The sequence below is a fragment of the Alligator mississippiensis genome, chromosome 1 (assembly GCF_030867095.1).
Source record: "Alligator mississippiensis isolate rAllMis1 chromosome 1, rAllMis1, whole genome shotgun sequence".
NCBI lineage: Eukaryota > Metazoa > Chordata > Crocodylia > Alligatoridae > Alligator > Alligator mississippiensis.
In genome coordinates, this window is record NC_081824.1 from 477,422,547 (window position 1) to 477,433,257 (window position 10,711).

At 49.9% G+C, this 10,711-nt stretch overlaps 1 long non-coding RNA gene across 1 annotated transcript; it reads left to right on the forward strand.

The window, feature by feature from the left end:
• The first annotated feature begins 284 nt into the window (after positions 1–284).
• On the forward strand, positions 285–2,908 carry LOC132250321 (uncharacterized). The gene is made up of 3 exons (XR_009461998.1): positions 285–349; positions 945–1,010; positions 2,776–2,908. It is a non-coding gene; the product is annotated as an uncharacterized LOC132250321 (long non-coding RNA).
• The last annotated feature ends 7,803 nt before the right edge of the window (positions 2,909–10,711 follow it).

Consider the following 10,711-nt stretch of genomic DNA (forward strand, 5'->3'; position numbering starts at 1 on the left):
GCCAAATACCAAACTATGGTTTCATTCCTCAGTAGTACGATTTAATGGGTTGGCCTCAGTAGTACGGTTCAATGAAATGGGCTCAGCAATACAATTCAATAGGCTGGCTTCAGCAGTGATAGGACTAAGTCCCCTTCCTTCAGTCCTTTTCAGGTGCTCTGCGGCTTCAGTGTGAACTAAGAGATTCGTGTTCACGGAGAGGGTAGTTCAGGTGATCAGTCTGACCCGGGCTATACTTGCAATTTTTCCTTCGTTGTTCTACAAGTATAGTCACCTCTGACTGCTCCCGAGCCAACACTGCTTGGAGTCAGGTCACACCTGTGTCCTTGGTGTCACCCTGACCGCAAGGGTAAGTGTGGGCAAATGAGGGGGTGTTTGCACCCACACTTGGGGGGTCGTAGGGGTGGGTGACTTGTGGCTGGGGGAATTGTCACTTTTATGCTTTCGTTTCTTTCCTAAACATGACTTCAGTCTGCTTCAGTACAAGCCAAGGGCTGAAGACGAGGTGTGCTGGCCTGACATGGGGAGGCGGGGGGAGTGCTTGGAGCGATGCTATTTGGCTGGGCAGGCAAGGTGAGGGGTGCAGCGGAGCAGGCAGTGAGGATGAGGATGGTTGCTTTAGGGTTTCCATATTTCCAGGTCCAAAATGCAGGACACCTGTCACATGGCGGAGGGGGGACGGGGGATATGACAGTGGGGGGCAGAGACATGCCAGTGCCCTGTCCCTGCCCATGCTGTTGTCCCTCAGTGCCGAGCCACAGCCCCCGCCAGCCCTGCTGCTGCCCCTCACCCCCAACCCACTGACCCCAGCCTGCCAGTGCCCCTCACCCCAAACTGCAGTACCCTGCCCCCCGGCCATGATGCTGTCCCTCGCTCCAGACATCAAGTAACTGGGAATGACTGGTTGTGGTTTCAACTTGCTCTTCAATATTTCTTTCATACAGCTACAGAAGACTGGACAGTCTTTTATCCCGGGAGAAAAATATGGGATCCTTTGGAAAGAGAGGAAGGTAAATCAAATAGAGATGCCAATTCTCACTGTCACATACTCTTTTTGCCTTGCCTAATTTGAGAGATTCAGGTGTGAATTGAAGAATGCAGTGCTGAGGGGAGGGGAGGGGAAGGGCAGGGAGCTGCTCTGGAAAGGAGACGGCCCAGCCAGGTCTCTGTGCATAGCGGTGCAGTGAGCGCTGGAGCAGGGCCAGAAAAGGCAATATACTCCACGCAGGATTCGGAGAGAGCTCGTGCAGAAAGACCGAGCCCCGAGGCCCGCAGACACGCAACGAAGCCTTACTTCACTTCCATTCCCCTCTTTACTCTAGGGAAGGAGAAGATGCTATTGCTGCTAACTTTGCCCTGGTTGAGCGCTGAGGAAAAGGGCCAAGCGCTCAACCCAGCGATACCAGGTTTTCTGTTGGCTTTTTTGGTAATTGAACCTACCCCGAAATTCTGCTTCCAGTCTCATTGGTTGCCGTCCATTGACTCTGGGGGATTTACATAACCAAAACCTGATTATTAAAGTGTTTTGTGTTGGATGATAGCCTTGAAGGATCTTCCTTGGGGTCTTCTTGTCCTTTAATGCCTTAGTAGTCCCATCGATGCACTGTTTCTCTTACAAGTTTCCTGCTTTAATCTATTTTAAAAATGTATTTCTATGCATTTAATTGGGTGTCCAGACTGGAATCAACTCCCCGCAGTGGTGGTTCATAGAGCAGATCATCGAGTCTGACCCCCTGCCCTGGGCAGGAATGAATACTGGGCTCATATGAGCCCTGGTAAGCTGAAGCTCATCTGACCCAGCTAGTTGTTATCCAGGCTCCTTGGAAAGACCCCCGAGGTAGGAGCCAGCACCGCTCCCCTTGGCAGCTGGTTCCAGATCCTGGCCGCCCTGACTGTGACCCTGCGGGGTGCAGTCACCTCCCCTGGAAATCTTCAGGAGCAGACGGGACGGTCACCTTGCCGCGGTGGCTTGAGCCCCGGTGTCTTGTCCTGCCTGGTGCAGGGGCTGGACCCGCTCTGTCAGCCTCTCCTGGATTTCAGTTTCCAGTTTCTAAACAAGTTGATGCAAACGGACTCCTAAAACTTCCTACTTAATATCATAACACTTTTCTTCTTGCCTTCATGCTTCCTTTTTTTGTGAAGAGGTATGGCTCTGTGCCAGGGTGCTCATGGTCCATGTCTCCATGATGGCATGCTTGTGAACTTAAAGTAAGGATAAAGGATAAAGCAGGCTCCCTGCACACGTATAGGAGCTCATAGTGACTCACTGAAATAATAGCAATGTTTTTGCATTTTGCTTTTAGTAATACATGCATTGAGCAGAGCTCTGCCCAGCCAGGCTGTGTTTCTGGCAGCACACACTGTTGCCACGTGGACCGTGCCACTTTTGTTTCTTTTCTTTTTTGTCACCAGGATCTCCCAGCGTCAAACTTCGGCACCACGCTGTAAACGTGCAGCACGGCAAATGAGTGCATGTGCACCACGTGTGGTCTGTGGGGCCTGAAATGGTTTTGAGGTGCCACAAACTGCATGAAAGGGGGAGCAATGCTTCCCCTTTCCGCAGTTTGTGCACGGTCATCGGGACGCTCATCGGGCCACGCTTTATGCGTGCAAAAAAATGGAACAATTGCATTTTGAATTTTCTCTTTTTTTCTCTCTGATTTATTTTGGTTTTATTTTGAACGGTGTAGATGTGCTTAGCACCTAAGCACCTTGGCTCCTTACACCAGTAGAAGTAATAATTTCCAATTAACTAGGTTTTGAACTCCTCAACAGGGCATCTCAGGAGGAGGGACAAGGATGGAGATGCATCCCTCTGCCATCCTGCCTCGAGCACTGCCGCACGCGGGAGCCGAGGCCCGAAGCAGGCAGCCAGACAGGGCAGCAGATGTTTGCCACAGCACAGTCAAGGGCCTGGGACGCTGTGTGGAGGCAGCAGCTGCGGCTGCAGCAGGCAGGCCAGGAGCGGGTAAGACCATCCACCGCTCGGTCTCCCCCACGCACAACCCACCCTCCCTTCTATGCCCCGGGGTCAAAAATGAGTAGTTGTACCCCTGTCTGCCCACTCCGGGACCGCCTCCATTTCAAAATCCTAGATGTTATCCTCCCTTTTGAAGAACCCTTTCCAAACTAACCATGTCCATTTGTAGCCTAACTGGTAAGAAAACCAATTACTCTTTCAACATCACAACCAAACGGCAAATTGAGCTAGTACCGGCGGGGCTGTCTTTACCCATCCAGATCGGAAGTTGTTCCAGACTTTGAGAAGCCGTCAGAATTTGGCCGTCCCCCACGACCGTCCTGTTTGATCAGAAACCAGTTGTATTTGGAGACATCCTGAGGCGGAGGGTTGAGGCCCCATTTTGAATGCAAAGTGCTGAGTTTGATGATTGCTGAGGAGGCAGTTGCAAAGGATGCTGTCTTTATTCACAGAGACTTTTGTCATTCGTTTCCATAGCTACAAAAATGGGGTGCTTCTTTGCATCACAACTCATTGCCATTTGTTGCACACCAACATCACAGGTTAAAAGTAACACCTCTTTGGTGCCTGCTGCCCAGAGGACTGCTGCTAGAGATGACTACCAGCTGTGATCTGGAGACATCCTCTGTGGCACCCTTGAAAGGTCCCCTGGGGCACCCCGACTACCAATCCTTGATCAAGAACGTGTGCACTTTGACACGTGCTCTTACAGGGTAAGCTGTGGGCAATTTAGTGGACATAGCGTAAAACTTGTATGCTGCTAAAATGCTCCTCCCCGTTATCAGAGAAAATAGCTCCTGAAGTATGGAACATCTTCTGGATCGGTTTGATATTCCATAGCTAAAATATAAGCACATGCACGAGGTGGAGAGCACTCAGATCAAGTCACGCATGACACAGTGCATCTCAGTCTTAAGGTACAGGCAGACATGACATTTGAAATGTCTCCAGGCATAGCTGGCTTGGGGCTGTTTCAAAAAGGGAACCACCGCAGGACATTGCACGGCACCTGCAGTGGCCCCTGGCTGGAGCACTTGGAAATCTCCACGAGGCTGCAGCAATCGGTGGCTTTGCTGCCCCTTTCCGCCTCCCCACACAGGGCAGAGGAACGGAGGATGCTGCCAGTGCTGCTCCGCTCCCGTTCCCCGCTCCCCAAAACCCTCTCCCTTACTGACATGGGCTCGAGAGTGGGAGTGCGGGGAGGGCAGTGGTGGGGGTGTGGTGGTGTGGTAGGAGGTCACTCGGGGAGGGGGCATGGGGGTGTAGTGGTGAAGGAAACAAGGAGTCTAGTGCAGGGGCTTGCAGAGTTCGGTGGATTTGGGCTCTTGAACCCCCAGTCCCCTGTCCTCTCCATTTGTTGGTAGAGCAGAGGGGTAGACTGGGGTGTCAGGGGGATTGGGATAGAGAACCTGGCTCAGGTGGTGATACAGCGTCTGGGCTCTGGCTCCATTCTGAATTGTGTTACTGAGTCCTTTAGTGAACGTGTGCACTCCCCTTCTCTGCCTTTCAGTCTGCTGAAGAGAAAAACCAGTTCCTGTGATATTTGTGTCTCACTAAGGTGGTATAAGGAGAGCAGCCCGTGCTTAGAGCACTTTAGCTGAGGCTGGCTTGTGTCTGAGGTTGGTGTTTGTACAAGGCAAGGTCCATGATGGGTATCTGATAGTATGGAGGTGGGAGTGTGTCTCAGCCTCACGTTAAGCAAGGAAACAAGATCCGTGTAATGTGCTGTATCTGTCGTGTGTTTTGTGGCATAGAGTGGGAGAGTAGGTACAAACCAATGTTGTGTAGAGCTGATACAGAGCGCATACGACGGTCTGAAGGTGTTTTCTTGATTAATAGTGGGAAGGTGGCCCATGAAGAGAGAGGAAAGTGGAAGATCTGGTAGTTTGGGTAGGTGGAACTCATGTGACCAGTGGGTGGCTGGTACACACTATGCATCAAGTGTGGGACATTATTATGAGAGCAAGTGCCTGGGATTGCAAACGCTGAAGATGTAGCATGAGCAGCTGTGAGGATTGTTGAACTATTGAAAGAAGGTGTGACTGCTCGAAGCCCTCTAGATTAGGTCGAATGTCCAGTGGTCGATGCAGGGAGATCTAAATGGTGACCCTGACTCTCGTCTGCCACGTCTTGATGTAAGAAGTCTTCTGTCAGGAGCACTGAATTCTAGACACCACTAAACATCAGGACATAGGGACAATTAATCCTATGTCTCCAAACTTCCCTTCTAGCCCCTTGTAGTGACACTGGGAATTCAGTCCTACATGTAAACTGAAACTCGCAGGTCTCGCTCTTTTCAGAACTAGCTTGTATTTATTCAATTCTTGTTCTTTATTCTAGGACCTCACGTATCTCTGGGCACAAGACCTGGAGCTCATTAAATATCCCCAGGTAACCCGACGGCCACGTCCAATTCAGGTACGTCTTCCTTCCAGTCTCCCTTACCAAGTCAGAAAAACCAAGACTACCCGACCAGGAACTTGGGCTGTAGCCCTCCTGAGCAGTATCCTCTCTAACTCCTTTCTCCCTGGAGAATCCAAATGAAATGAAAGGGGTCTTTCCCCTTGAATCAGACAAAGTGCACGTGTTGTTCTGACTTGAGAGTCTGCAATTCTGTGTAGCCGCCGGCACAACAAGTCCTTTAAACAATAGAAACTCAAAAAAAAGCCTACTTGTTGCAGTTGGGGTTGAGCCGCCTTCCCCGGCAAGCCCTTCAGCTCCTTGCCGCAGTCCCGGTTGGTGCCTGGTGTTCCCTGAGACGCCTCTTCAGCTGGTCTCTCCCGGCTCAATATAGCTCCTGCGAGCTTCCCAGCCAGCTGGCTGCTGGTTCGTTGCTGCTGCGGCCGTATCGCCTGTCCTCCCAGGTTCCTGGACTCGTGACCTCCGCCCCTTGTTTTCATCTGGGTCCTTTCCTTTGTGAGGCTGCTCTAGTGTTACGGAGCTGCTGCTCTGCAACCGTGGCTCCCGGGGAGCTTTTTTTTCTTTTGCCGGCTCCTGTTAGCACTTAGGAAGTATCCCCGCCGTCTTCTCCTCCTCTCTACAGCAGCTCTAAGGTTTTCTACATTCAGGAGGAAGGTAGGCAGTTTACTGGCAGGAGCTAAGCTTTTATCAATCTCGAACTTTCCACCCCGGCTCTCGTCGCACACAAGTCACTGAATCACTCCCAGGGACCATTTCCCACTAATAACATATATTTGCCTCTCGAGTAATAATGATGGCTTGTTCCCATTAACTTGCCTGGGTTTGGATCAGGCTCCAGCCAGTGCAAGGGCACGTCTAAAAGTGACAAGAAATATTGTACCTAGATGTAAAACTGGAAGTGGGACAATGGGAGACAAAATACATTGCTACCTCTGGGATATGCCTGGACTTGTGGGATTAACACCCTTCCTTCACAAGACGAGTTTGATTCCCGTTGGTCAAGCCTTAGTTTCTATCTCCTCTACCGACATGCACTTCTGATAAGAGAGCTCCCCGCTCCAGCGCTGGGTGGACGTGGGGTTTGGACCCGGTTCAAAGGAGGCCACTGTGGACTCGTGCTGGTTCCTCTGTCCTGGATGTGTGTCTCCCCGCTAGCGCGTCCCAGCGCTGGTCTGGTTGGGAGAGGAGAGATGTGCTTGTCTCTGGGGTGCAGTTAGCTACGGAGATGGGGAGGGAGGATGTCAAGGTAATACTGTCCAATAGGAGAGCCGGTTGTTCACCATTGGTGCCATCTCTAGACCGGCCATCAAAATAACGACACTTCTGTAATTTGTGCTCTCCGATCATCTGTGTTCTCAAACGGCCAAACTGAATTAGAGTTTCAGAGTGGGGACTCTCCTTGTTTTCTGATTCATGTCAAGCTTTTGGTCTTTTGTTTCACAGGCTGCGGGGGACTGCAGAGCTAGCCTGGAGAAGGACATCTTTCTCATCCTCAGGGATTTGACCCATGCTGAAGGGTTTTTAAAATCCTACCGGGCCTTCCTGCCACCAGGCCAAGTCCTGGACCTTCTCTTCAGCAGGTAAGAGCCAAGAGCTGTGGAGGAAGCTGTAATAGCCTTGAGAGGTGGGGCATTGCGAGCAATGATGTCAGATAGTTTTGAAGAAGGCGTGATTAAGAAGCCAAATGATATGGATGTTTTTCTCACAAGCCTGACAAATTCAGTGTTTCAGTTGAAACTGGGTTGAAAATGCCTCCCCCATCCAAGCACTTTATCAAAGAAGGAGACCGAGAAGTAACATGGACGGTTTGGTTCTTTAGCGGAAAGGTAGGACAGCTGGAGGCAAGCAGTCCTCCGAACAGCTGGACTCACCGCTGGAAAAACCAGGCGGTCACCAATGCAGGCGGTCACTGTCCCTCCGCAGAACTCTTTGCTCCATGAATCGGGCTCTGCTGGATCAGGAGAGGGATTTCACAGGGCTAAAGGCACAAAGCATCGCTGTCCCTTCCTCCCCCTGCGCCACAATGCTCCCCCAGCTCTGCTCTCGTGGAGAGACAGCAGACCGACAGCTTTGGTTTTCAGGGAAAACCCTGGTTGAGCCGGACGAAGGGGATGAAAGACAATGATGTTCTTCATCTTTTTTGTCTAACATGGTTTGACTAGAGAAATCTTCATGTTTCATTGTCTGGGCAAGGTTCTGACATAGACCGTCTTACTCTTCTGACATAGACCGTTTTTTAAATAAATGTTGAAAGTATCCATTTTGATATTTAGGCATGGGCACCTGGAGATCCCACGAGCAGCGGGAGACGCCAGCCAGGCCAGACAAGAACTTGGGAAGTAAGTGTGGCTTTCTGCTGTACAGCAAAACCTCAGTCAGGATTCAGAGGATGTGGTAAACTTAATCAGCTCTATCTATCTATCTATCTATCTATCTATCTATCTATCTATCTATCTATCTATCTATCTATATACATAGGCTGTCTCTCTCTATCTGGCTCTATCTATCTTTCTAGAAATCTATCTATCTAGATAGAGAGAGAGAGAGAGACAGCCAGCCTTATTTGTATAAAGAAAGAATTAACTGTATGATGCCTACACGAATTGCCAGAGACTGGGATGCTGCCCCAAAACTGAACAGATGTAGTCTTTTATTTGTGGATCCATCATTTCTGGGAGAGCAAACAAAGCATTCAACACTAATAAACGTGGCCCAAATGTAGCAAGAAAAAAGAAAGCAAGAAAAGTAGGAAGCAAGAATAGCCAGGTGATTTGTGTTGTGTAAAGGTTGGGTTTGGGGCAGGATGTTTGTGTTTTGCCTGTGTCTCCTCTACTTGTTTGCCATAATACTGGACCAAATTGGAGGATGCTGCTATAGCTAAACAAAGTTATAATTGTCCTATATTTTGCATCTTGAGGATACAATTCACTATTCATTCCCTAGTTTGGATCACTAATTAGGAGTGGTAAAACGGGTGTCAGTGAGATCAGACCATGATTAGGTAAAACGGCGCCCAGATCACAATTCCTTGCTGGCTCACAGCAGAAGGGATATATTCATCTACTTGATACAGGTTTGAATGACAAATATCACTGTGATAAAGCCTGACTATGACGGGATTTTGTCAATGTATTTGTTTTCAGCCCACTAGCCCTGCTGTTTTCCATGTGGCTGCACAACTTTGCGGAGGATTTTAGGGAGCCACCAAGTTTCAATACCTTGAACAAAGTCGTGGCATACCTGGAAAGGAACATGCCTGCCTCCCAGCCATTAAAAGAGGCAGAACAACTGCTGGTTACGTTTCAGCGAGAACAAGTTGAAAATGAGAGTAAGTTATATTTTTGCTCAAGCTATCACTACCTAATCTCCCAACCCTCACTAAAGAATTGCATTTTGGGGGGTTAATGTTACCAACATTCAGATCGCCAAGGTTGCTAATAGGTGTCTAATGAGGTTGTGTCCTGGGTTTGGTTTCAGTGGGCCAAGAAAATGTTCAGGCCTACGTTGAGATCCAACTGTTGCTCAAAGTGAGCACAAGTTTCCAGCGGGGTTCTTCTTGCATTTATTTCTTGTAGTCATATTTGAAAAAGGTCCTTAAACTTTGAGCGACAGACACCTCACTTGAATGAGAATGAAATGATCCAAATCTTGAAATAACGGAGAGTAATTACATTAAATTGTCTGTGTGCCAGGGAGGTCGGAGAGGGCAGGTCAGTGTCTCATTTGTGAGTGTGATAGGAACAGTTTGATAGCGATCACTTATTTTATGTGTCCATCAGGTTTGCTCGTGTTTATACAAAGCTGAACAACTTATTCTTTCAAAAGTTCATCATGCTTCTCCGTGAGCACATGTAAAGACTCGGTGCCGAGTCATTGTTGTAAGGGATTTATTTAGTGAGAAACATGTAGACGGAGCTTTCTATATGCAGCCTGAACTCTACAGACCCCCTCGACGACTCTATGCAGCCTCCACCCATGTGGATTAGACTGCAAGGCTGGGACAAGAGATATCCCAAAGGGCTCTGACAGATGTGATTTGACTCCATAAAGTTAAGATAAAGAGAGCGAGAGGAGAGATTCCAGTTGTGGGGGAGAAGAATCAGAAAAGGAGGAGAGAGAGATGATTTTTGTAAACAATTGTTATAAAATTTCATTTCTGTGGCTTCTTTTCATCAAATATCCACACTTAACTAAGGCTGGTCCAGCCATTTTCACTCGCCTCATTTAGCTCCAAATAATTGGTGTATCTAGGCCAGCCTAGGGACCAGCTCGAGGACCAGCCCGGGGAGCAGGCCAAGGACCAGCCTGGGGAGCAGCCCAAGGACCAGCCCAAGTCCCAACCCAGGGACCAGCCCGGGGACTTGCCAGAGGGCTATCCCAGGGACCTGCCAGAGGGCCAGCCCAGGCACCTGCCCAAGGACCAGCCCAAGTACCAACCCAGGGACCAGCCCAGGGACCTGCCGGAGGGCCAGCCCAGGGACCTGCCTCAGGACCAGCCCGGGGACCTGCCTGAGGACCAGCCCAGAGTCCAGCCTCAGAAAAAGGTATGGTCTGGAAGCTTTTGTTCCAAGTATTCAATAGGAAAAGGGTATGCGGAACTGCCGATATTTGTATTGTATGTGAAAATAGACTTTCCACATCCAGTATTTACTCCTGTCCCCGAGAAAGCTGTTCAGAGCTGTGACCAAACACAAGTGCATGGCTGCAAACAGCACAAGTGGCGCACTGGGTGAAAATCTGACCCCTCATTGCATGTGGTGTCAGATAAAGATGTTTCAAAATGAGGCATCTTCTGTAACGTGTGTGTGCTGGGGCTCCCAGCCTGCGGGTGTTTTCAGAGTGGGAGGGGGACAAGGGAGCAGAAGGAGCTGAGTCTTGGGGTTTTTCAGCCCCCCTCTGCAGGCTGGGCCCAGTGTATTGCAGGTCTCCCAAGGTGGGGGCTCCAGTTCCCCCACTCCACCCCTCAGCACCAGCTGAGGAGCCCCAAGAACGAGCTCCCTGCGCTTCCTTCCCCCCCTGCCATGCTGAAACAGCCAACACTGCACAGAGCCTGGCCCTTGCTGTAGGAACCTACTTGCAGGCTCCCAGAGGGCAGCTAGATCCCCACCCCCCGGACCAACAGTGACTTTCTGTTTGGTCTCTGGTAACGCTGTCACTCAGACCTCTTTGCAAACGTTGCTCTGAGTTACAGCTGGGAGCTCCGCTTCTCTCTGGACCCTTAGGACGCGTCCACACACGCAAGCACTATTCCTAGGGCTGTGCGAAGCTTCGGTAGCTGATTCAATTTGGAGGAGATCCTTCCCGATTCAG